Source organism: Panthera leo, chromosome D4, assembly GCF_018350215.1.
Source record: "Panthera leo isolate Ple1 chromosome D4, P.leo_Ple1_pat1.1, whole genome shotgun sequence".
Lineage (NCBI taxonomy): Eukaryota > Metazoa > Chordata > Mammalia > Carnivora > Felidae > Panthera > Panthera leo.
Genome location: NC_056691.1, coordinates 40090056 through 40116285, shown reverse-complemented (window position 1 = coordinate 40116285; position 26230 = coordinate 40090056). Strand labels below are relative to the sequence as shown.

General features: G+C 41.6%; 1 long non-coding RNA gene across 1 annotated transcript; it reads left to right on the top strand.

Moving 5' to 3' along the window:
- The first annotated feature begins 480 nt into the window (after nucleotides 1-480).
- Nucleotides 481-19918, top strand: LOC122204958. Its single transcript, XR_006195853.1, has 3 exons — nucleotides 481-641; nucleotides 1341-1419; nucleotides 19815-19918. It is a non-coding gene; the product is annotated as an uncharacterized LOC122204958 (long non-coding RNA).
- Nucleotides 19919-26230: the final 6312 nt, after the last annotated feature.

Genomic DNA, 26230 nt, shown 5'->3' with positions numbered 1-26230 from the left:
TACATACAGCCCATAGTTTATGCAGCTGATTTTTGTTACTTTTGACACTTCTCTCATATTATAGTTATAATCTGTTTTTTCCTGTGAGAAGTGGGGGGACATGTTTCCTGATCCCTGTGCCTCACACTTCCATCCACTTCAGTGTGAATTCTTCTCTTGCTTCCTGGGCAGGTTCCAGTCTCTGGTGGCCTCGTATAACATTGTATGCGTGTCTCTCTTAAAATACTCCCTTGATGTCTTGACACTTCTCCCTTTATACTATTTTCCCTGCCTATTAAAATGTAAGATCTGTCAGAGCTTGCTGTATGTCTTATTCATGTTTATGTTTTCCTCAACCCAAGTGCTGCCTGATAAATGGAATGTGTTCCGTGAAAGTTTAGCGTTGTTAGCATTGTGTCTATCTCTATAGAAATGATTACGTTTGTTGCGTGCAGCAATTGAGAAATGTGAATTTTACTTTATATCCCATAGTTTGTGAACCACACAATACATATATATTATGGAGAAAGTAGGAAGTGCTGTTAAATGAAAAGAAGAAAAGGAAGCTCTTCTGTGATTATACCTTCTAGAGAGTACCGCTGTTAATATTTGGGCATCTATTCCCCCAGAATTTGAAGATGATGGTCATGAAGATGATGAAGGTAATTTTTTTGAGTACTTCCTGTGTGCCGGGGATTACACAGATTTTCTCACCGAATCCACATGTTAACAGTATGTGATAGGGTGTCTACTGTTTTCTGCATTTCAGAATGGAAGATGTGAAGGCTTAGGGAGGTTAAATAACGTGCTCAAGATCCTATGACTGACAAATAGCTTAGCCTGGACTTGAACTCACACAGTATGAGCCTAAGCACACGTGAGTCAAGATAGCACGTTGTTCAAACCGCACATCTCCAGAGCCAAACTTCCTGGGTTTAAATCCCAACGAGCTGTGTGGTTTTAGGCAAGCTAATTAATCTCTCTGTGCCTCAATCCTCATTCTCTTGTTTTAAAAATGGACTTAATATGATATTAACCCCAAGCTCCGCACAAAGTTGGACTGAGGATAAGAGAAAATCATTTATGTGAAGTATTTAGAACCTATAGTAAAATTCGAATAATTTTTCTGTAACCACAACTTTGATACCAAGAATTCTCACAAATAATTGTTACCTCGTATGTTACTATATATATGAAATAAAAATCATCACATCGTAATCATCTGTTATCTATGTATTTACTATACTATGAATGTTGCTTTAATTAATAAATATATTTGTACCCCATCATTAATAGGATCATACAGTATTCTACTCTTTGAGTACACCAAAATTTATGTAACCAATTTCCTATTCCTCTAGGATGAGAGCTTCATGAGATGGGGACTGTTCTAAGCCCTGTCCTGTGGTTTTCCTGTGCCTAGAACAGAGCTAGCACAAGGTAGGCACTCACTGAGTGAATGAATGAATACTCTTGAAGTTATTTTCAATTTTTCCCTATTAATAATATTTTAAAAATTTATTTACTTCTAGGAGGTTTTGAAGTTTTAACATTTTCTTGTAGTGTAATATACAACCTTCTGGTTACTGCTTAAGAACCAAAATGTCATTCCCACAGTGATGTAAAAACATGCTGTGTCTAAGGATGCCCATTTGGTTGAAGAGCAAAAATACTGAAGCTGAAGTAAAGATGCATGGTTATGTTTAAAATAATAACTTTAAAAAGTCTCTTTCATGAGATTGTTTTCAAAGAGTGCTTTACCATGTGGGAAAATTTTAACAAAAATTGCTCAAATTAGCTCCAAGTACAATGACATGCATAATGCTTTGATTACACATATGAAATTCATTTAGTCAAAAGAGACTTTGAGTAGGAAAAATGCAACTTTGTAAGAAAAAAAAAAACAAACCCATTACTATAATGATAGAGTAGCTCCCCCAAGATCTAATCACATGCACATTTAGAAGAAAGCATTTTATAGTCTCTGTAACAGTAACATCTGGTGACTTCCTGACTGTTCCACAACATCTCGACTCCGCTTCCAAAATTCCATTTTGTGTCATACAAATCTGTAAACTTGCCTGCAGAGATGTACTTGGACTGAATTTTCCACTGAACTTAAAAAGTGTGCTACTGGGGCACCTGGGTGGCTCAGTCGGTTAAGCGTCCGACTTCGGCTCAGGTCGTGATCTCACGGTCCGTGAGTTCGAGCCCCGCGTCGGGCTCTGTGCTGACAGCTCAGAGCCTGGAGCCTGTTTCAGATTCTGTGTCTCCCTCTCTCTCTGCCCCTCCCCTATTCATGCTCTGTCTCTCTCTGTCTCAAAAATAAATAAACGTTAAAAAAAAAATTAAAAAAAAAAAGTGTGCTACTATTCCTCAGTACCTTGACTTAGGGTGGAATATAGTAATGAATGGGAAGCCAAGATCAATGAGGCTAGGAGAGCCACGTCGCTATTATGATGTAGTTAACACCTTGGAGATGTTAAGGAGGCGATGAGACTGGCCAAAAGAACTTATCGAGCAGAGAAGGACGATAAATAGACTCTGACTAGCTTGAGGAACAGACGTAGCAAAGGGAGGAAGTCTAGAATCCAGCCAAGAGTATGCTTTTATGTGAGAATGCGTCACAAGTATATTATGCTTCTTGATGGCTTTAACTTAATTTTATTTTTTGGCATTGAACCGAAGCGTAAACCGTGTAATCCAGTTCGCTTCCTCACGTACTATTGAAGTTGCTTCAGACTTGGTCAGTTTGTCTTTCATTTTGATTTTGTTCACTATGAAAATGATAGTCCCTGGCTCCCTGCGAGTGGTCCGAACAATATTTTTTTCCAAATAGCTGCTGTAGTTAGATCAGTTGGTGCCAAGACTCTGAAAACTGAATAAGAGACATTAGAGACCTGTGAACAATGGTTAAGCAGTTAACGAGGCATTGTAGAAGGAAATAAGCCATTGACATTTTGGCCTAAAGTTGCACTCACAACCTAACTGAACAGCAGAGTGTGAAGTAAAAATCTTACTATGGTGTTCTGGTGCACTTGGGTGGCTCAATCAGTTACGTGTCCGACTCTTGGTTTCGGCTCAGGTTATGATCTCATGGTTCGTGAGTTGGAGCCCCGCGTCTGGCTGTGTGCTGATGGCGCGGAACATGCTTGCGATTCTTTCTCTCTCCTTCTCTCTCTGCCCCTCACCTGCTCACTCTCTCTCTCTCCTACAATAAAAAAATAAACTTAAAAAAAAAATCATCTTACCATGGTTTCCTTTCCTTCGTCTTCTCTCTTCATTAGTTTGCGTCTCCATTTTTTCTCCCGTTCTCTCCTTCTGAGTCTTTCTGTCTTCCTTTCTCCCCTTTAAATGTGTTTCTCCTTTATTCCTATATTCTCCTTACTCCCTCCTCTCCACTGCTGTACCCTTGCATTGCTTTTATTATTTTCACTTTCTTCGCCCACCCCTCCGCACAGTTTTTTAACTGCCCATAGAGCTAAAGAATTAGTGAAATAGAGGTTTATGGTTTGTAACTTAAAAAAATAGTTTGAGGAGAGTGTTTACTTTTCCAAGGAAAAAATTGTGCTTCGCTTTTTTCTGATCTTCGTTTTATTCCCTAATGAAAAGAACTGGAATAAAATCTGGCACTGAAGAACCAGTACCTTAAATCTTAGCAATTAGTATTCCCTTGATTCAGTTTTCCCCTTTGGATCAGTTGACCTTGAAAGAAGAAAGATCTCCTGTGTTTCTCTAAACAACTAAAGATGGGCAGTTGCTGTTGCCTCTATAGGTGCTCTTAAAGATGGAGTGTCGGGGCGCCTGGGTGGCTCAGTCGGTTGGGCGGCCGACTTCGGCTCAGGTCATGATCTCGCGGTCTGTGAGTTCGAGCCCCGCGTCGGGCTCTGTGCTGACAGCTCGGGGCCTGGAGCCTGTTTCAGATTCTGTGTCTCCCTCTCTCTGACCCTTCCCCGTTCATGCTCTGTCTCTCTTTGCCTCAAAAATAAATAAACGTTAAAAAAAATTAAAAAAAAAAAAAAAAAAAAAAAAAAAAAAGATGGAGTGTCGCTGGTTTCCCAGCTCCCTGTTTCAGTGTGTCGTTATTATCATGTCTACCCGAATTTTCTTGCCGTGTAGTTTGCGCTCACGTTCTTTTGGTTGAGCCTTAGCAGAAAGAGCAAAGGGACAATGGCCTCCCAGAGGTAACAGTTCAAGTTCTAGAAAATGGCTTCAAGATCACCTTTGGATCTTTTATAGCACAGTCCATGGACAGAGCATGGGCTCTGGAGCCTGACACTTGGGTCCCTGGGCGAGGCATTTACACCCTCTCTGCATCCGATTCCTCAACTATTAGAGAACATTCAGGGGACTGTTGTGATAACGAAAGGTATGTAAACTGTCGGAACACTTAGCATGGCGCCCACATGTGGTGAGATACTGAGAAATGGGGGCAGACACCTCTGGAACCCCCACAGTAGGAGGCTCTGGAATGCTCCTGATTGTCCCTCCTACCTCTACATGACCCATAAACAGTGAGTGTGATCTGAGAATATTAAAATCAGAGAGATCAAAGAGCATTAGATATTGAGAGGAAGGGAGAAGCAGAGATAGCCAATTGGCCTCCATACCTCGTGCCTCTGTGCATAGGGACCAACCCCCTCTTTGGTAGATGTGTGACTACACTTGGGAGCTTCCCAATATGGATGTAGGAGAAATGGTGGACCTGTCATTTGCAGAATTAACTTTTTTCAAAAGGACTATGGAAGAAGGCCTGCCCCTGGGGTTGCCCCTCCTCTGCCCCTCCCCCCCTGCCCCAAGGCATGGCACAAATATCTGGTTGGTGAAGAAGCCCAGCAAATGGATAAACTGACTCTCTCGCAGTTTGTGGTTTCGGCCTGTGTCAGATTCTGTGCTGACAGCTCAGAGTCTAGAGCCTGCTTTGGATTCTGTGTCTCCCTCTCTCTCTGCCTGCTTGTGCTGTCTCTCTCTCTCTCTCTCTCTCTCTCAAAAATGAATAAATGTTAGGGGTGCCTGGGTGGCTCAGTTGATTAAGCATCCGACTTCAGCTCAGGTCGTCATCTCATGGTTTGTGAGTTCGAGCCCCACGTCAGGCTCTGTGCTGACAGCTCAGAGCCTGGAGCCTGCTTCAGATTCTGTGTCTCTCTCTCTCTCTGCCCCTCCCCCACTCACGATCTGTCTCTCAAAAATGAGTAAATGTTAAAAAAATGAAAAAAAAATGAATTAACATTTAAAAAATAACAGAAAGAAGAAAAGAAAAAAAACCTGACTCTCTTTCAAGTGTAAGAGTTACACAAGACAATGTTCTGTGTGTTTGTGTGGTGTGCACGTGGGTGTGTGTCATAAAGCTCATAGAATCAAATTCTTCTCTTAGCAATACTTGAAATGCTTCTAAGAGTTAAAAAATCTCAATTACAATTTCTTGGTACTTTCATTAAATTAACCTTAAAATAGACCAAAACCAATGCAGTCAGGAAATGTTTTTATGGAAATTTATGTTGGCTAAACTCTGAAGGTTTCAGTAGGTCTTTTTTTTTTTTTTTAATATTTATTTTTGAGAGAGAGAGTGCGTGTGCGTGCAAACAGGGGGAGAGGTGGAGGGAGGGGGAGACATAGGATCCAAAGCAGGCTCTTTACTGACAACAGAGAGCCCGGTGCGGTACTGGAACCCATGAACTGTGAGATCATGACCTGAGGCAAAGTCAAGCGCTTAATCAACTGAGCCACCCAGGGGCCCCGAAAGCGATTTACTTTCTAACCAAATAAACGGGAATGAATTCAAAAATTTCTCTATAATGACATCACTTTTACTTGCTTTTATTATGCTTTCCTGGGTAAAGGAAGGAGAGTTGTATTATGACTGGTGGCTGGGAATTTCCCCTGACCCAAGATGTGAACGTTATTGGTCGCAGCTATTGTGAACAGTTTCTACGAAGATAAAACTGCAGAAAATGGAATGCATTGGGCCAGTGTTGATTCCAAAGTAGAGCCATAATGCTTTCATAAATCGATGTTCTGTTTGCTGAAATTCATCTTTCTCAGAAATGCTTATGGATGTAGGGTCTCGATGAGTGACAGAGTGAGAAAATGGATCTTTTGAGGGATCTGTATATGGTGTAGTACAAGATCATTCTAGTGCTGTCAAGACAACAAGGAGATAGAAGTTAGACACCAAAGGGGGCATATTAAAGCCGTAGAAAGCTAGTCTTTAAGGAAACCAAGAGAGGATGATACTGGTCCTCAGAATCCGAAATGGTATAAGAAACTGAGTTTGAGGGGCTGTCTTCAGGCCATAGACCTTAAAGATGTGATGAGCTAGGCTGGGGGAAGGGTCTGAGTCCATTCACTGATATTTCCTTTGCCTCACAGTTTTAGGAGAGAAAGGAGGGTTAGGTAAGAGAATGGGATAGTGAGAGGAAATAATGGGAGACATAGTGTCCGTAGTTATCCTGTACTCCTAAACATCTTGCTGAGTAGCCCAAGAACGCAAGGCCAACATCACTTTATACCCAGGCCATTTCTCAGGACTGTGTTTGCACTCAGCAGCCTTGAGAGATAAGTAATGTCTGCCTCTGGGACAGAGTGGAGGCTTGCTTCCAATGGAATGATGAGTTCCACAAGTTCTGTGTTCCTTGCCTTTAGTGCCACCAATGTGTGCAGCAGTCCCTCTGGGACCTCTGTCCCTCTGTCCCTCTGTAGGATTTGGGAGACAAGTGACTAGTGCCAAATACTAATGCTCATACTGCATGCTTTGCCATGAGTAAAGTCCTTTGTCTCTAACCCAGAGATCTCGTGTCTTCTTCCAGCATCCTGGAAACAGTAATGAGCTTATTTATTATTTTGGAGATATGTTGAAATCAAGCCTCAGACCTAATGGAAAGGAATACAAATGTTTACAGAAAGGTTTTTTAATTCTTTTTAATGTTTATTTATATATGAGAGAGAGAGAAGCAGAGTGTGAATAGGAGAGGGTCAGAGAGAGAGGGAGACACAGAATCCAAAGGAGGCTCCAGGCTCTGAGCTGTCAGCACAGAGCCCAATATGGGGCTCGAACTCACGGCCTATGAGAACATGATCTGAGCCGAAGTTGGATGCTTAACCAACTGAGCCACCCAGGTGCCCCTCCAGAAAAGTTTTGAAAGAACTTGAGTCTTCACTAATGTATTCTCTTTTTCTCTGTCCCTCATGAAGTTGTTCAACCATCTTAAAAAAACATTCATAAACTCTGAGGTTCTTGGCAATGCTATAGATAGAATTCTTGGACTCCTTAACTTTGACCTCCAAAGTCACTGAACTTCCTGAATTCTTCTGAGGCACATGAAAGACTTGATGAGAGCACTGATGTTTTTGATACTAGACTGATGGGGTCTTGGAGGTGGTCCAGCTATTCTTGCCTTTAGGCTATACTGAAATCTGGCTGTTTTTCCAATATCTCCACAGAATGAGTGAGTTTAGCCACATACCTTCAGGATTTTTTCCCTCTTAGGACATTTTTCTTCTTTGTAATTTAAATAGAATAAAAAGAATGAAATGGCTTATCATTTAAAAATTTTCCTTTTGTGGCCTTCTGTGGGTATTTAGAAACGGATCATACCCTGAGAGAAAAAAAAAAAATCTTGAAGTTCACTGTCATTGTCTTTTCTCAAGGCTGAATGGTGTTCCAATTTTCTTTAAAAATCTTTCACTGTGAATCTCATTCCTGTAACTATTTTCTGCTGGGTTCCTCAGGGAAAATGGGAAAAGAGCTTTACTTGTATGTGCTCAAGATCTTTTGATCTTGCTTAACCCTTACATACATTTTTGTTCTGCCAGAGACTTCTGTGAGTACCATTTTCTAGGGGTTGTATTAAGCTGATTCTTCAGTGGGGTCATTGAGATGATTAAGTTCTAAGACTACTTCCAACGTAAGGTTTTTGAATTTATATTATTTGGGGGTCCTATATCCCCAGTGCGTGTACACTTCTGTAGAGTATCATCATCCTCTGTGACCAATTTGCCGTGACCAATTGGCATGACTAATTTGCCATGGTTTGTCTCAAAGACAAAGTGCTTCCAAAGATGCACTTGAACAGGAGACCCCGCCATTTCTACAAGCTTCCCTTATAGATAAGCCTTGTCTTGTGCTTCAGTTTCTGGTAAACTCATTACGATTGATATTGTTGCAGTTAAGAAAAATCAGTTTTTATTTTAAAGGTCAAAACAGGAGCTCCTGTGTGGCTTAGTCAGTTAAGCGTCCCACTCTCGGTTTTGGCTCAGGTCATGATGATCTCATGCTTCATGAGATCGAGCCCTACATCGAGCCCCACGCGCTGTCAGCGTGGAGCCTGCTTGGGATTATCTCTCTCTCTCTCTCTCTCTCTCTCTCTCTCTCTCTCTCTGTTTCTCTCTCCCTACCCTGCTCATGTGAATTCTCTAAATAAATAAACAAACAAACATTTAAAAATATATTAAAAAATAAAGTTCAAAACGGAGCACAAATGTATAGGGTCCCATGTATTAACTTTCCACCATAGTCTGATAGAGAAATACTGAAACCAAATTCTTTTCTCTCCTTTTCCCTTGAATTTTTCAAGCTGTGCAGCCAAAAACAGGTCATGGTTTTCCTTTTGACTTTCTCAGTCATTCACTCATCAGTCAACAAATGTTTATTTGAGACTTAGCTTGCGTAGGCAGCTGAGATTTAATCATCTGACTGAGTATAGTAACTGATCGTGTCTCTGTTTGCCATCAATTCTTTATTTTTTCCCTTTCATTCCTTAGTGACCTTTCTGTGGTATAGGATTTCTTGGGTTAGTGTGGAGTTAACATGAATAATTATGCAAGCATGGCCTTTGAGACTATCTTGAGAGAAGATCATTAAAACTCTGCTCAATTAGCTACTTAGTCGGGAAGTTTTTTTTTTTTTTTTCCTATGAATTTTATTTCTGCTCTTAGAAACATTACTTTGGCTGTTACTGTAATCAACAGTTTTAAGAGTTATAGCTAGCAATCTACTGACCATTAAAGCATTGTATTTTGCCTGCAAATCATATTTAGCCGAACTTTAATAGCTTAAATGGAGTCAGAAAAATGATGTTGTAGAATGGCTTTTATTTCTATGAAAAGATATTTACCAGTGATGATTTTCATTTTCTTCCTCTGGCTCATATTCATTTTCTAATTGTTTTATTGTTAATGCCTATGAAACTGATGTGGAATCTATTGCTTAGAGTTATGGGTTTTTTAAAAAAAAATTTTAATGTTTATTCATTTTCAAGAAAGAGAGAGACAGAGACAGAGCATGAGTTGGGGAGAGGCAGAGAGAGAGGGAGACACAGAATCTGAAGCAGATCAGCTGTGCTGACAGCTCAGAGCCCGATGCGGGACTCAAACCCATGAACTGTCAGATCATGACCTGAGCCGAAGTCTGATCCTTAACCAACTGAGCCACCCAGGTGTCCCTAGAGTTACAGTTTTTAATTGTTGAAAGGGTCAATACAATCCGATAAGGCTTCCTGTGATCTTGCCATATTTTGAAAAAACCCAGTGTCACTGATGTTAATATTGGAGTATGTGAAAAAACCACATTCTTGTTTATACTTTAAATCTTCTTGGCCTCCATGGCCACCGTAGAATCAGATGACCAGATGTGTGTGGACTTCGACCAGCTTCCTGCAGGTACAGTCTGACTGCACCTCACCCAGGCCCTGTGCCACATGCCTCTCACTCTCTACCCCAGAGATTCTCTGAGACTGCAAGCTGAAACACCTAGCAGAAGCCCTCTGGGCATTCATGTGTATGTATGGTATCTGGGTGAGGGAGCTGTTGCCCCTAGAAATGTGACCCAAGGTTGATCCAGTTGGGCATGCCAGCCTAGGACTTTGACTCTTTCTTTTTCCCCAAGTAAGTAGATCTCATTATTTATTTAATTTATTTTATTGAGGTATAGTTGACCTACAATATTACATTATTTTCACATATACAGCATAATGATTCAACAAGTCTCTACGTTATGCTGTGCTCATCACAAGTGTACTACCCTCTGTTACCACACAGTGATATTACCATTGCATTGACCGTATGTCGTCTGCTGTACCTTTTATCATCATGACTTACTCATTACACAACTGCAAGACTGTGTCTCCCACTCTCCTTCACCCGTTTTGCCAATCCGTCTCACCCCCCTCCCCTCTGATAATCATTAGTTTGTTCTCTGTATTTATAGGTCTGTTTCAGCTTTTGTTTTTTTATTTATTTTTTTGATTCCTCATATAACTGAAATCATTTGGTATTTGTCTTTCTTTGGCTTATTTCACTTAGCATTATACACTCTAGGTCCATCCACATTATAGCATATGGCAAGATCTCATTTTTTTTTATGGCTGAGTAATATTCCATTATCTATCTATGTATCGATCAATCTATCACTATCTATTTATATCTATATCATCTATATCTATATCTCATATTTTCTTCATCCAATCCTTTATGAATGGATACTTGTGTTACTTCTATAGATTGGCTATTGTAAATAATGCTGCAATAAATGTAGGGGTTATATATCTTTTCAAATTAGTGTTTTCATCTTCTTCGGGTAAATGCCCAGTAGTTAAATTACTGGATCATATGATATTTCTATTTTTATTTTCTTGAGGAACTCTCATACTGTTTTTCATAGTGGTTACACCATTAGGGTTTCTTTTTCTCCATATCCTATGTTTTCTTCTAGGAGTTTTATGGTTTTGTGTCTTACCTTTAGGTCTTTAATCTGTTTTGAGTTTATTATTGTGTATGACGAAAGAGGGGGGTACAGTTTCACTCTTTGTTGCATGTAGCTGCCCAGTTTTCCCGGCAGCATTTATTGAAGAAACTATCTTTTTCCTGTTGCATATTCTTGTCTCCTTTGTCAGAGATTAATTGACCGTAGGACTTTGACTCTTGAAGGCATGGTAGAGAGATGCCAGGACAGCCAGTGATTGTTTATGTGATGGTGGATGTAAGAGTCCAGTGGTGTTAACGATGAGTCTCCAGTGTTGGTGCCCCCAGTGGCAGAGTCCAAAACCGTTCCCACGGAATGATTTTGATCGTCTCTCAACTGGTTACTCCCTTGGTTCCTGCCCGTATTTTCAGTTTTGCTTTTTACTCTTCATCTTAATTCTGTGAGCTATCCAATAGCTTTCCAGAAAACAACTTTTCTGCTTAAATAGTTTCTACTGTTTGCAACCATGAACTCTAACTTTGTGAAATGAGAGAGTTGGGCTAAAAATGACCTCTACATGATTGCCTTCTTTTCCACTCTATTATTACGTCACTTCTGTTTCATCAATGTGTGTACTGTTGTGAAGTTTTTATTCTTCTTAATAAATAAAAGCAATGTGATATTCAGCTTAAATTTTTCGTTTTTCTTGGGGTTGTCTTTTGGAAAGATGAGTGTAAAGGGCAGAGAACCATTAAGTATCAGTATGATACTGTTCTAGGATTTGATGCTTAACGGCCATGGGGCTATTTTATGGGTGTTTTGAATTAATTGTATGAACTAAAACTCAACTGGGTGATTTATGATAAAGCTACTGGAGTGCCTTTCTTTCTGTCCCTTCCTGTGGGTCAGTTAGTTCTGGGTGTTAATGATCACAAAGGCGGAATGTAAAAATTTCTGTACCTGAACAAAAAAAAGGAAGATTTTGTTGCTGTTTTTGTTGTTATATACTATTGACTCAGTTCACACACAGCGGCAGAAGGATCTGATATTTGCTGGTCTTTCCCAGACTGGAAGACAGCAGGAAGGATCTGGATGGATCTAAATGGGTCTGGTTAAATGATACAGGGAGGCCCAAAGGAAAGACCCACGGCCAGGTACTGCAGTCTGAGACTGGAAGTCTACGTCAGGAAGGATAGAGAGGTGACCTTTGGATGGGAGCTCAAGATGAATTTTGGAGAAATGGAGATGTGTAATGGGGATTTTTGGAGAGAAATACTTTGTGTGTGATAGAAACCATCTCCATCTCCCCCAAGACATCACAAAATCCATATTGCTTCCTGATGTCTATGGGGTAGATAATCTCTTCTTCGTGGAGGAGGTGAAGTATAGGGTGAACAGGGAGACAGCATGAAAAGACAGTCAACACTTGGATGATAGAAATCAGTTTTGCAAAATCTTATAAATGTTATTTTTTACTGTCCTTAACTGGAGCTCAGTTGGAGCTGAAAAAGATTCATGCCCGAAGGCTCTCTTTTCTTATGTTAGATCTATTTTCACATATATTTAGTTTATTTCCATTAAGGGAGGACTAGCATTTCCTAAGGACCTACTGTGCTCCAGTCACTAAGCCAAGTACATACCGTGGTGGGGGAGTGGCTCGGTGGGAGTTCCCTACCCTGGTGGGAGAAGTATTGGGTAAATGGGTTCATTTAGAATCGTCTGTGGATTATACTAACAAAAGACAAGTTGACTTTTAGTCAGTTTTATTATTGTTTCTAAATTCTCTACGGTAGTGTATCAACTTTTTACCTATACCTGGGTGAACATCTCCTTTCAGTACCCACCCTGGTATGCCACTGCTTTGAACTTTTCATATATTATCTATTTTACTTCTTTTTTAAAAAAATGTTTATTTTATTTTTTGAGAGAGAGAGAGAGAGAGTGCGCTTGAGCAGGGGAGAAGCAGAGAGAGAGAGGAGGACAGAAGATCCAAAGTGAGCTCTGTGCTGACAGCAGTGAATCTGATGTGGGGCTTGAACGCACGAACTGTGAGATTATGACCTGAGCTGAAGTCAGATGCTCAACCGACTGAGCCACCCAGGCGCCCCTACTTCTTTTTTTTTATTATTTTCTTTTTTTTATTTTAGACACAGAGAGAGGGCACAAGTTGGGGAGACTGGCAGAGGTGGGGGGGGGGGTGGGGAGAGAGAGAGAGAGAGAGAGAGAGAGAGAGAGAATGATTCCCAAGCAGGCTCCACATTCAGCACAGACACCCGACCCAGGGCTCATTCCCATGACTCTGTGATCATGACCTGAACAGAAATCAAGAGTTGGGTGCTCAACTGACTGAACTACCCAGGTGCCCTTATATATTATCTGTTTCACCACTTAGAAGGATCCTACAAGGTGTTATCACCCACGTATTATAGATGAGCCTTGAAGGACACTCAAGGCTCACTCAAAGACATTGATGGACAAGAGCAGAGAGTCAGTATTTCAGCATATTAGGCATGCAAACCTGTGCTGTCCCCACTACATTGTCCTGTCTCCTCAAGGCAGCCTGGAAAATACATCAGGATGCAAGTTTTTTTCTGTTCTAGGATTTGGCAGATTACCTCTGCTCTCACTTTAGCTTCTCCCCTCATGGAGGGTAGTGTACCACTTTGGGCAGTGTCCCTGATGACAAAATACTTTGGTTGTCTTTGGTGTATAAAGCTCTTATGATGTCAGCTTTGATTGTGAAAAGAACCATATACAAGCATTCACTAAATTCAGAACTACAAGACAGTACAGCTGTCCTACTTCCCTAATGTGCTTGGCTCACCCTCAGGAAATAAACATAAATAGCATTGTGACTGCTTTGTGATTAAAGGCAAGTCTCTTGCATGAAAAAATTTATCTCTTAAAAAGTGGCTTGAAGTAATCTAAGTATCATGATGAAGTATCAAAACTAATTTACTCTTAATTACAATGTGTCCTTTTTACATGCCATAGTGAAAGGATGTATACACAAGAGCAGTAAATTAAGAGTTCAAAGCGGTTGAGAATGTTTGCTTTGGATGGAATTAAACATTCTGCAGCTATAGAAAGATCTGTCTTGACTGCTTTTGAATTGCAACATTGTTTTTCTGTTTAGCCCCCTGTCTTCAATTCTGAATATCTATTGTTAAAATATATTTACCAAAGGTAGATTTGTTTCTCTTTGCTGTTTTTACAGTAAAAAAGGTTTTTCTTGCTTCTATATTAACACTAAAAACATTTTTGACACAAGTCTAAACAAGACAAATGTATGGATTAGATTTGTTCTGAAATAAACATGGCTTTAAGGCTTGTCTGCGGTAGTGGTAGCATAGGGAGAGGGAGAGAAAAAGGCATTTTGGCCTTTTCTAACATCCAAACACTTAGAAATATTTCTGGGTCAGTCACACACTCCTACCCAACCTCACCCCCCCCCCCCCCCCCCCGCCCCCAGCAGTACAGATATCCTCCTTCTTTGAACAATCCTGCCATTCATCTGGAATCCTATAACTCTCGTGAGTTGGTGGGGGAGGCGGCGAGAGGCTGGTGAAAACTTTCCTGTTTGCTTTCCATCTCCCTCCCACTCTCCGGCCCTCCATAGTTTGGGATGCAAGTTAGCTATGGGCTATCACCCTCTTAATCTAAATTTTTATTTATTTATTTATTATTTTATTTTTTTTATTTTTTTTATTTTTTTTTTGCCAATTAAATTATGCCGCTGCCCTTAGTTTCATTTTTGTCCAAGTTTGGGCCATAGACCACCTGCACAGGTATGACCCAAGGTGCTTATTAGAAATACAGAGCCTTTATGAATCCATATCTTCATGGGTACAGCTGAGGGATCTGCACTTTGGCAAAATTTGTAAGCGCACTGAAGTTTGAAGTCTTTGTGACCACTCAGCATTAACTAAAGGTTTAGCCATGTTGAATTGTTAGGCGACGACATCTTGGAGCTATATTTAGGTGATAATAATTTTAGCACTGGCTTAAAGTTTCGGTTCCACTAGGGTTTATTGATTCCTTATATTTGTGCCAGGCTTCTTCACGTACATCCTTTCACATGACAGTCGTAAGTTGTGTGGTGAGGTGAGTATTTTATCCCATGAGTAAAGATGAAAGAATTGAGATTCCCAGATATTAAGTGACTTGACCACCCAAGTTTATACAACTGGTTAATGGTGAAACTAGGATTTGGATCAGGTTTCTGACTCCGTAACCCAAACTCTTACCTTTCTCCCATGGTTGTTCTTTTGCTGAATTACAGGTGTTTGTTGAGCTTCTGCTATAGGACAGACACTGTTCTGAGTGAAAGGGGATGAAAAATATTTCCCCAGATCACATCTGAAAGGGAAAATGTAGACAATAACAGCTCAAACAGCAGTACCCATATTAAAGCAAATGCAACAAATGAAGATTCTAAACCAGAAAAATGACATTCTTACAATCTTTATTGTTACATAAAATGAAATTCAGACATTATTAGTCTTAAGGGCTAACAACGTCCTCAGTTCTATCTAGCAGAATGTGAGAATTGTCCATAAAATATTAATTACTAAGGATTGTAACAAGGAAATATGTCCTCTGGAAATTCAATTCTATCTCATAAATAGTCTTGGCTATGAACAACAGGTCAGATGGGAAAGAATTTTGAAGCTTTTTAAGCACTTAACATGAGACACATTAAGCAAACATTCTTCACCTATCACCCTGAGCATCTCAGCCTCCAGATACATACAATGGATTCGGAAGAGAACAGAAGTCATTGTCTCCACTCTTGGCTTAGGTGATGGGGCTACACAGGCCTACTGCTCAGTATATTTTGAAACAAATGTCTTTCTGACATTCACCAGAGAGCGCATTTATTTATTTGTTTTACTTCGATGGTGGTTCTGGCCCCTCCTGGAAGCAGAATTAAAATGAGTGACTAGTGTGGAAAAAAAGAGAGACCGAAGTTTCTAGAACCCCCATGTCTTCCCTCAAATCCAGTGAGGTTACTTGAAAATAATGCTTGAAAACAATGCACTTAAATTTCCTTCACTTAGTTCCCCATAGAAGTACCTCCTTTGGGATTCACCTCTGGAGGCTTTTGAGGGAGTCGATGAAAGAACCAATCATGTGAGGATTATTTCTGCATCCTCTCCACATGGCTTTAGCATCACTGTTCCTACTCTCCTAAGCTGTTCTGAGAGTTATTTACACCTAATGTTTGAGTGGTTTTGTTCTCCTGACCAACGCTGCCTGGAATGTCTTTCTCTCTGGGAATGCCCCGTTGACCCTCTGTGCATTGAGTTCAGATGTTGCTACTTCCTGGCCCCCTTCATTCCTGTCCCCCTTCTAAGGAGCTAACCATTCTGTCTCCCCTGCCCAAGCTCTGTGTCTCAAACCTAGCTTCTGCAGCTGAATTTTGTACTCTTTCCTTGTCTGCTGCTTTTGAGTTATCCTGAGTTATCATGAGGGTAATATTCATGACTTAGCCGTCTCTTGGTCCTTGCATTTGTCACAAGTGGGAACCACGTATAACATTTTTTAAATTCAGTCGAAACTGGTGTAAGTTTGAGATCAGTAGCAGGAGAATAGGGAATAGAATTAAGCCTTTAATACTGAAAAGGGGTTGTTCTAATCCCTGAAAGTGACTGGGAAGGTATGGAATCTGTCCTGGATGTCACTAAGGGATGTACCACTCAGTGTCAAGGGGGCTCAACGAGGCATCTACTGAAAGAAATCAATCTATTTCCTGCTTATACTGCCAAAGCAGTGGTAAATTCATCCAGGTATAATTCAACAGTCTCTTTATGCCTGGGTCTATTTATAACCTCTCACTGACACCCTACCCCATGCCCCTTTTTTCCTACACTGCGGTCAAGATTATGTATAGCTGAAGGTTAAGGCTCATCTCTGGACCATGACTTCACCAATACAATGCTAGACTAAGATGGGCCACCAGGTCCAATGTTTTGGATGTTTCCAAAGTCACCTCATCTTTGAGGTAGCTAGTGGAAGAGGAAAAGGTATCTGGAGCTTAACCTTCTCGCTTTACCTGAGTTTTCCCTTCTGTTCTAGCCCTTCATCTAGGAAGGACAGATATTTCTATGCTCCTCCCCACCCCCCCCCCCCCCCCGACTGGTTGGGACTTTGTCTCTGTCATTTTCTCCTCCTTCCCAGCCTCATGGTTTATTTACCTTTTATGATAAAAAGCGATCAGGAAGAAAAACTAGCTTCTCCATTAAGGAACAAAATTAGACAATTAAAAGTATTTGCTATATTTGTCCCTGCTTATGAGGCAGAAGCCCCTAGAATAGGTAGCATATCAAGTCACATCATTAATTTTCACCTTAGCAGGAGCAAATGAACAAAAAATTCCTTTTTTTGAGGGTCGTTGAAGTCAAAAAGTATCTCTGACCAAGAAAGGTACAAGCAAAACGGTAGGGAGATAAACATCACCCACTTCCCATGAAGATACTGAATGGGCCTGATTGACTGGTAAACTTATTCTTTTCACCTTGAGATTCAGACACAATGTGGGACCAACCTTCTTCATTTATTGACTTATGACTGTGCTCCATCCTGGTATTTGGAGCTAAGTCAGGAGATTTTATTCATCTCCTAACATGTCATTGATAAGAACATTTTGTTTTCCTGATACTGGTTTTCACAGGCATTTCCATGCTGTGCATCGCCTGGTCTGGCTTTTGTCAAGAAAAGACAGTCCACTCCAGCCCTTGCCAAATGTAAGATAACGATGGATGACCTTCTTTATGCTCCTGGGGGCTTGCACTTTGAGAAGAACTCCTGGGGGAGGCATGGGGTGTGTGTGTGTGTGTGTGTGTGTGTGTGTGTGTGTGTGTGTGTGTGCGTGCCCACATACACGTGGTCACACATGTGAGGCCTTTGGTTTCTGCATTCTTTAAATCTCATAGTAATACTGTGGCTGGGGAATGAGTGTGGGACTTACCTGGTCATCCGTAGGAAGGGCGAGGAGGCTGGAAAAGCAGTCTTCGTGTGCGTGGGAACAAATGAAGTTCTGGCAGCTCTTCGTGCACTTAGCGGTGGGTTGTTTTTTTCTGATTGAGAACACCACTACTGGTGGAAAAAGCCCTTGTCTTACCAGTGGGTAAAAGCCATCTTTCTCTGGGAGGAAAAGGGAATGATGAATTGCTTTGAAAAATGTGGGGTCATGGCTATTTCTTGTCAGAGGAAAAAGGCGTAGTCTTTGTGGTCAGACCTGGATCTCAATCCAGGCTCCGTTCCATGCTAGCTGCATGATTTGGGGCAAATAACTCACCTCCTCCGAGCTTCAGTTTCTTCATGAGCACAAAGGCAAAAATAATATGTACCTCGCAGAGTTGTAAAATAAAGGGGGGGGGGTAGTTACAGAGCCTAGTACGTATAAGGCGTTCAGTGAGCTCCCTTTCTCCTGTAGATGTTGCTTTTACACCCAGAAAATTAGTAAAGACAAACTCACAAGAGCTGATTTTTCTCTTACTAATCACCCACAGCAAATGGCAGGTGACTATTTTCACAAAGTAAGGAAGTTTGTTTTATGAACTCCCCTCCTACATAATCTTGAAGTGGTCTGTCCAAACATTTGGTGGGACACTTCATATCTCATAGAAGCTAGTTTTAGCAAAATGCCAAAAGTTACAGCTTGTATTAAAAAGGAAGAAAATGCGGGGCATCTGGGTGGCCCAGTCGGTTAAGCTTCGGACTTTGGTTCAGGTCATGATCTTGCAGTTCGTGGGTTTGAGCCCCACATCAGGCTCTGTGCTGACGGCCAGAGCCAGGAGCCTGCTTCAGATTCTGTCTGTCTGTCTGTCTCTCTGTCTGTCTCTGCCCCTTCCCCGCATGTGCTCGGTCTCTTTCTCTCTCAAAAAATGAATAAACATTAATTTTTTTTTTTAAAAAGGAAGGCAATGAGAAGCACTGGCCTATACATAAACATGGTGTCTTAGTTCAGGCTGCTATAACAAGATACCATAGACTGGGTGGCTTATAAATGGTAGAAATTTATTCTCACAGTTTTGGAAGCTAGAAATCTGCAATCAGTGTGCCAACATTGTTGGGTCACTGTGAGACCCCTTTTCCCAGTTGCAGACTTTCATTTTCTACTTCTATCTTTACATGGCGGAAAGAGAGCAGAAGAACTCTCTGGGGCACCTTTTATACGCACTAATCCTATTCATGAAGGTTCTGCCATCGTGGCCACGTTACTTCCCAAAGGTTCTACCTCCTGGTACCATCACTTTGGGGGTTAGGATTTCAACATGTGAATTTGGCAGGGGGCGGAAAACACAAACATTCAGTCCATAACAAGTGGTGATTTCGTAACAAACTTGTCCAGATATAGTCATTTCTCCTTGGAAAGGAAACCACCAATAACAGAACATCTACTACATGCTACGTATTTTCATATACATACCTTCTAATCTATATGAAATCCATACAATAATTTTTTAAGCCTTGCCTGTGATCTTTAACAAGAAATACATTTTAATTATGTCTGTGTATATACTTGTATGTAATATACATAGATAACATAATTATACGCATATATAAAATGGAAGAAAAATTCATGAAACAATGCTTATCTTATGAATCTTGTAATGGACCCTTGATATTTTCTGTTCTATACTCTTTCATTTTGTTAAAATGTTAAGTGTACCTCAAAATGATGTTATGACCTGCTAATGTATAACAACTTGCATTTTGAAAAATTCTGTCCTACCTTCTAGGTACTGTTATCTACATTTTGTTTTTTACATCGGAACTGGACATTCAAAGAGCATGTGACATGTGTCCAGGCCATATAGCCAGGAAGTGTTGGGTTATGGATTTGAACACAGCGTTTTGATTCTGAAATCTGTTTTGCTTCCGTCACACTCCGTGGCCTTTTGTGAAACTTTCCTGTCTTCTTTTTTTGTGTGTGTATCTGTCTCCCAAACATTCTTAGCTGTTCAGAGGCCATGAAACCATTAGCTAGGGCAATCCTGGAAGCAGTTAAAATAATTGCACCAGACATGAAAGGTATAGCCTCTAGAACCCTCTTCTTTGCCGGGTTCTTGCTGAGTGCGCCCTGCATGCAGAAAACCTGGTCTCTTTATTCAGATGTGTTAAAATATCATTTTGTTTTTCCTTTCCAAAGGGAGGCACAAGCTGCTGGTTGAAACTGAGGAGAAAAATGCCTATTTACTGTTTGGCTTTCCAGTTTGCACCCACTTGGCCTAGAGAATGAACAAAATGAAGGCAACATAAAGAAGGCAATGTTGCACCCCTGGATTCATTTTGATGATTTTTTACCAACACCTTAAAGCAGACCAGAGAATGTGACACAGCCATGTTTTATAGTCTATCTTGTTTTTCCTGTGACATGTTGCTTTCCGGAACTCTTAAAAATAATAAGCTTTGCAAATCCAATGTAAAAAATAGCTAGTGTGTTTAAAAAAATCTTTTTTTTTAAGAGGGGGGTGGTGGAGAGGGGCAGAGGGAGAGAGAGAGATAGAGAGAGAATCTTAAGCAGCCTCCACGCTCAGTGCAGAGCCGCCCAATGTGGGGCTCAATTCCATGATCCTGGGATACTGAGCTGAGCCCAAATTAAGAGTTTAAAGTTCATCCAACCCAACCAAAGGTTTGACGCCCCTATTTTAAAAAATCTTTTATTCAGAGAGTCTGGAAAGACCATTACATGGCCTTGCCCCCATTTGCAGTTAAATGGAGAGAATTACCTTATCTGTGAGATTTTTCACTGAAGAACTCCAAGAGTCTGACAAGCCAAAGCCTGCCAATGCCTCAGACAGCAACTGCTTAGAAGCTCAGTTAAGTCCAGGCCAGAGTTAAGCCTGGTTAAGTCAGGCATGTATTTTGACATTCTAATACTAAGCCTTCTTATTCAAATTGCCAGAATGTATAAGTGATTACTACAAAATTCTGTAGTTTTGGTTTTTTTCTTAAAGAACAGGAGAAGAAAGGAAGAAAGAGATTGCGGGCATTGATAGAACTCAACGGCCACTAAGGATTGGACGACTGCCCAGAAAACCAGAAAAATCTCTATTTTGACCGGTAAAATCTCTATTTTGACCGGTCGTGCCTTCAATCAATAAATATGTATCAGGTATTTACTGTGCACTGGATACAAAGGCAAGCTGTTTTTCTCAGGAAGTGTACTCATTGCAAAATTAATTTCTTTATATGTCCTCTGTTCCAGAAAGCATTTGGGTGACTGGGCGCTTCCTCTGAGCCAAGTTTCTGGTTCCAGTGCTCTGTGTAATGGCATCTCACGGAAGGTCACTGGAGGCCGAGTTGCGGGGATGGCAAGAACTGGGGTTGAGTGGTCGCATGGGACTTTGTTTAATGGGTAGTTCTTGGGGTTATGGAGACACACATAGTTTCCTCCCTGCATGTTGCTGAGAACAGTGACTACTACAATTGACTTTGTTCTGTAGAATAAGAGCCCTTTTCTTAGACTTATAGAACTCAAAGAGGGCTTGGGATTATGGTGATAAACTAAAGGGGCTCCTGATCATTTATGGCCTCTGTGTGTGTGTGTGTGTGTGTGTGTGTGTGTGTGTGTGTGTGTTCGTTTATTTAAAAAAAAAAAAAAAGCATTCGTTTACTTATTAAAAAGAAAAAGCATAAAGCTGAAAACCAAAACAAAATATCCTTGCCGTCAAGGAGCATCCATTAACTTTTGACACATTAGTGCCTAATCCAGGGTCTATGTTCCTTGAGAAGATTAATTATTTCCTAGGCTTCTTTACAGACTTGGTTTCTCTAGAATGAAGGATTCCAGAGAACTGTGGGCTCCATGTAAGAGAGCCCAGTGGGGCTTTTTAACGGTCCACCAGACTAGCCTTTGTGTTGCAAGTGAGTTTTGGGGCCAGGATCAAGAACTCTTCTTTTAAATAAAAATTTTGTTGAGCACTCGCTTTGTCTGAAACAGACTCTACAAGGGCATCGTACCTGGAATACAACAGAAGCCCAGTGAATATATTTTGAAAAAAACGTAGGGATGGTTAATTCTTGGACCCCATCTCAGTGAAACTTGAAATCTAGTGTTGTAAGCAGACACTGATTTTCAGCGAATCGTTTATTCAGCAAATATCTATTAAGTGTCTGCTACTTTACAGGCACTCTCTGGGCTCTGGACAACAAGATCATGGTAACAGTGAGAAAAGTATTGCCAAGTTGAACCCTCAGTGTCAGAGTAATGATAGTAATAGATGACTACTATTCAGTGCTTATTATGTACCAGCTACATGCTAAGTGTTTTGCATAATTATCTTACTGAATCCCCCATGATACCCTTGGGTGGTATAGTTATACTATTTTCATTATTGCCTTATGTTTACAGTTAAGAAAACAGAGGCTGGGAGAGGTGAAGGAACTTGCCCAAAGTCATAAAGCAAAGAAGCAGCACAGCCAGGATTTCGGTCTTTGTGGGGCTCTCATCCCTCTGGCTTCTCACCTAAAAGTTTAACAATAACCCTTTGTCGTTAAAAAAGTAGCCCAATATTCTTTTACTGGAAGGATTTCGTAGGAGGAATGAGCCACACATCAGTTGATGGTTTATCTTGCCCAGGCTTATTTATGTGGGATTCCTGTTCAGGCCAGTGCCCACATTCAGAGACCTTGGGTAATAAGTACTGTGTGTTTTATTAATGACTGTTCTTTACTTAACCCTTAGGAGTCTGTGTAAATCTCATCCTGAATGAGACTTGTTCTGAAATATTTCGTGTTTTTTATGGTACTTAAAGGCTTTTCCTGCCAAATCTAGAGCTTTTAATTAAAAGTGCAGTGCCTCGGAAAGGATGAATGCTCTCCCGGGCCCTGCTCAGACCCACTGTTTACCCTCTGGGTGGAGGAGAGGGCAGCCATGCAGCTGTCACAAGCGTCACTGCTGATCAGAGAGAAATGGCTTTCGTTTCCTTCATTTCCTACTCCTCCAGTCCTCGAGCACACACTTCCACTGCTGTGGTGGCTACAAAGCACTGCTGGGGTTGAATCTACTCAATGGTGGGGGCTGATAAGGGAGGCCGGTCTAACAAGTGGGCACAGTATTGGGACCTGCAGTGGTCTTCCTTCTTGAGAAGCAGAGCGAGTGGATTACTAATGCTCATCATCCTCTGTGCCGAGCTGATAATTATTTCCTGGGTCAGACTCTCGGAAGCCACTTCCTCTACCTCAATCCTTCGTTTCCCTGTCAAACGTCAAAAAAGAGAGAAAGGTCCCACTGAGTTTTCATTTGGGATTGGTCACAATGCTTCTTGCCTCCGTCTTCTGTCTCTCTGCCTCTACCAGTTACTCCATCAGTCTCTTGCCCCCACCCAGTCAGAGCAAAACCTTCCTTTGTTCAGTGCTCATGTCTTGTCTGTGTAAGTATCTACCTCATGCAGCTGCCATGAGAATGAAATGAAATAAATTAAATAATAAGGGAAGAACTTTATAACAGTTCTGTGGGCGTCACTCCTAAGATTGATGTTGTGGGTGTACGACCTGAGCCTCTGTGCAGGGACCTGTGCTTAGAAGAGCCTGCACTTGCTTTAATGCCCTGCTGTCACTCTCTGGAAATTATTATTTTTTTAATTTTTATTTTAAAAAATTTTTTGTACATTTACTTATTTCTGAGAGACAGAGTGCGACAAAGTGAGAGTGGGGGAGGGACAGAGAGAGAGGGAGACACAGGATCGGAAGCAGGCTCCAGGCGCTGAGCTGTCAGCACTGTTCAGACGCGGTCTCTCGTCTCAGACCCGGTCTCAGACCCGACGCGGGTCTCGAACCCACAGACCGTGAGACCATGACCTGAGCTGAAGTCGGACGCTCAACCGACTGAGCCACCCAGGCGCCCCTCTCAGGAAACTCTTAATAATTCCTGAACAGGGGGATCCTCATTTTCATTTGGCACTGGGTCCCCCATATCCTGTATTGGTTCCTGCTTAAGCTGCAAAGAGGCAAGACCATGCTTTTCCCTAGTACTGTCCTTCAGCGCGATCTTTGTTGCCGACGATAACATGGACACTTAATATCCCAAAGATTTACCTCTGGGACCATATGTTAGGATGCCAAGCTTTGTTTCCCTCTGTTGCCCCGATAAGAAAGCTAAAAAATAGTTGCCAGCTGGTATGCTTAAGACATAGCTGGCTCTCCCATACCACAAAGAAGTGTGAGCTCCTTTAAAAATCAAAGGATCAACGTTATTAGGGGATTTACAGCATTTTCAGAAAGCATGCCACCAATGTTCACCTGCTTTTCTGATTCCTGGGGCAAAGGAAATTCTGGAGAGAAGCAGTGAGATCCTGTGCTCTCACATTTCAAAAAGAACTATTGTAGACTGTCATTTTTTTATTTTTTAATTTTTTTTATTTTTTAAAATGTTTATTTATTCTTGAGACAGAGAGAGACAGAGCATGAACAGGGGAGGGTGAGAGAGAGAGACAGACAGAATACAAAGCAGGCTCCAGGCTCTGAGCTGTCAGCACAGAGCCCGATGTGGGGCTCGAACTCACAGACCCGCAAGATCATGACCTGAGCCGAAGTAGGACGCTCAACCGACTGAGCCACCCAGGCGCCCCAAAGGTCATTTTTTTTAAGTTTATTTATTTATTTTGAGAGAGACAGAGACAGCATGAGCACGGTGTAGGGTCAGAGAGTGGAGTGGGGAGACAGAGATAATCCCAAGCAGGCTCCACACTGTCAGCATGGAGCCCAACGTGGGGCTCAAACTCATGAAATGGCAAGATTATGACCTGAGCCAAAATCGAGAGTTGGACACTTAACTGACTAAGCACCTGGAGTGTCATTTTTATTCATGAATCCGTAAATCCCACAACTGTGTCCACGGTGCCTATGAGGGTCTAGACACTCTCTTGCTCACCATGAACATCACAAACCTGGCCTTTGCCCTCCTTAAGCTCCTGGTCTGGAGGGAGAGATCAGATGTTATAAGAAGTGCTGTGTACTGAGTACTGTATAGGCTCATCAGGGAGCATAAGGCAAATTGGGAATCAAGGGGGATTCTGGAGGAGAGGACTTCTGAGTTGATGCCTGAAGAATAAAAGAAAAGAGGAATATGATCTCTTTAGCTGACTTTAGTGAGAGGTGGCCTGCTGGTGTGAGAGACTTTGACGAGAGCTACACTAAGGATAGCTTTTAGGTCAGGTTGACCTGAGTTTGGGTGTTATTTGTGTTGCTAACTAGCTGTGTAACCTCAGAAAAGTTCCTTAACTTCTCTGAGTCTCTAGTTTTCATCTGTGAAATGGGGATGATTATGAGTCCTACTTCACCTGGCTGTGGTCAAGATTGAGGAGTTGATTTCTCCCAAATCTAGCACAGTGCTTGACAAGGGGTAAGTGTGAAATGAATATTGGCTGTAATATTTCAAGACACAGTAGCCATTTTCTCATTTAAGACATGACATTCTGGGGCGCCTGGGTGGCTCAGTGGGTTAAGCTTCTGACTTCGGCTCAGGTCATGATCTCGCGATCCGTGGTTTCGAGCCCCGCGTCGGGCTTGGTGCTGACAGCTCAGAGCCTGGAGCCTGCCTTGGATTCTGTGTCTCCCTCCCTCTCTCTCTCTCTCACCAACCCTCCCCCCCCTCAAAAATAAATAAAGATTAAAAAAAATAAACATGATATTCTGAAGCAATCCTGCAGAGACTGATTTAATAATAAGCTTGGTTTCTTGTCACTTATAGTTTGGCCAGACATTCACTGCTCTTTAGTGCCTCATCGTATCTGAGCAGCCTTTCTACTCAGGACGGGAAGCAGTTCTCACTTGTCGTCGATGTGGGAACAAAGCAGCCAGGTACCTCAGTGAGAGGGTCAGTGAGGACGTGAGATTTGCTGTGATGAGGGAGCCAGAGTTCTGAATCCCATCCATTGTGTTCAGTTGAGCTGCCAAGAGGAAATGATGTGGTCGATCTCATAGGATTAAAACCAGAGATCCTTATTAATATGGATATTCAAGAAGTTGAAGTCATAGCCCTGAGGAAGGAACTGGGGACCCTTGTAATCGGTTATATGCAATATTTTTGTGATCATAGCTGATAGCATCTAGAAGATGCTGAAAACATAAACCCCAGGGCTCACCCCTATCACTTGTCTCCTAATTACTGCCATCTGTTCTTGCCACTGAGTTCCCTGTGACACTGTCATACTTGCTCCATGATGGCCTAACCAGGTCAGCCTGCACAACAGCAAAATCCGTGACTGTTGTTTGTGGCGCTTTGCCTAACAGTCTGCCGATCGGAGAGTCGATTTCCTCTCAGAAATAGGACGCAGGACTGTTTGGTTTTTCTGGCCTGAAGTTTAAAGATGTTCTGAGCATGGGGCCAGGGGCCTTGGCTCTGATCTGGATCATCAACTTTGCAGAATTCATTCTGAAATAACGCTTTCTTGAAGCCCTCTGGACTTCTGCCCATAGCTTTGTTTGCCTCTCAGATCTATCCATGGATAAGTAATCAAAACCGCCGCCCAAAGCACTCTAGAAAAAGGCGGCTCTAGTCCCTGCAATCAGGGGAGTTACAACGTGATTGCAGAGCTGCAGCAAGCTCATACGAGAGCTAGA